Here is a 1,528-nt window from a genome sequence, read left to right on the forward strand (position 1 = left end):
TGCGGGGGAAAAATTATTAGCAATTATCATTAAATGTGTAATGGCGCATTTTAAAGGTACAGGCACTGTTTTTTCTTTTTCCTTTTTTTGAGATGGGTATCAGGTGTGTTGATTTTAATCTCTGTGTCGTTATAACAGCCTTGTAATCATTAATGTATGAATTTTATTTTGGCGTGTTTCACAAAACCCCACCCAATAGCATTAGTGACAGAATATGTGCTTCACTGGACTCAAACGTTTCTTAAAACGTGAAATTTGAGGTTTCAATCAGCGGCCCAGCAAACAGTGAACTCCTGCCAGTGGGAGGTGGAAAGAGTTTTTAGCTAAATAATGAACTATTTCACTTCTGAGCTGCAGCTCTAAACAGGAGATCACTAACTCTTCACCACTAACTGGCAGCCCCCTCCACTTTATCTGCTCACAAATGATGCTTTGGGTGCCAGAACAAAATCAGCTATCTGCTGTAAGACCAGCTGTGTGACTCTGGTCTGTGGGACCTTTCCCCTTTCAGGTGAGTGTGTGTCCGAGGCTGAAGGCTGTGTTACTCTGAGGGATTTCTCTGTGACTGGATAGTGTGGAGTGATGCATTGCTGCAGCCTCAGGGCGAGACACCAGTCACTCGCACAGCAATCGCTCTCCAATCAATGTCTCTGCATGGAGCAAAAACACTGGAGCTCGCTGGGCTGCCAAGAGGACCGTGGGGTTCCTCTGGAGCTCCAGCAATTTCCACCAAGTGGAAGAAAACACAGCATCACCGCAGTGATTCTTTGTGTGCCTGCTGTCTTTGTCTTATTTGTACCAACTGGGCTCAAACAAAGGTGTGTCCTTAAGATCAGGACTTTAGCAAAGTTAGAAACTGAAAATACTAGAAAAAACCACAGACTGTATGGGAGGAACAGAGACTAAAAGGAAGAGCTGAATTGTTAATACATTACCTACTCTGTTAATACTTAAGAGTACACTTGCATAGTTCCTAAATTATGCTGGCTTGGGATCTGCGGCTCTACTGAAAACACATGCTCAAAGCTTGATAATATCCAGATCAGCTATTCTATTCAGTTTTTTTGGTAGCCTCAAGCACACAACACCCTAATTTAACCCTATATGTCCATTTAAAATAAAGCTGTTGCTCAAAAATATGCAATGTCTGAAAATGATCATGCTGTCTTCTTATGAGTAACTGATGTAATACATTAGATAGTATCCACAAATATTCACTTACACTAGTAAGAGGATAAATGCTGTATCAAGGGAGATTGTTGGGGATCATTATGTGATATAAGAATCTGGGCGATCTGCATGAGAACACTATCTGGGATAAAGTTTCCATATGGCAGACCATAGGCATCCTGAGACACATGCTCACAGACAATCAATACAGACTAGGAAATGTAGTGGTGTGGCCATATCATATGGAAGCACATTTCTGACAACGCTAGAGTGACAACGGGTCCAGCAGAAATTCAAGCTGAAATATAAGCAGAATATTCATCACCTCTTCACTCTGTACATTCTTATTGATCTTTAT

This window comes from Scatophagus argus, chromosome 10 (genome assembly GCF_020382885.2).
Source record: "Scatophagus argus isolate fScaArg1 chromosome 10, fScaArg1.pri, whole genome shotgun sequence".
Lineage (NCBI taxonomy): Eukaryota > Metazoa > Chordata > Actinopteri > Scatophagidae > Scatophagus > Scatophagus argus.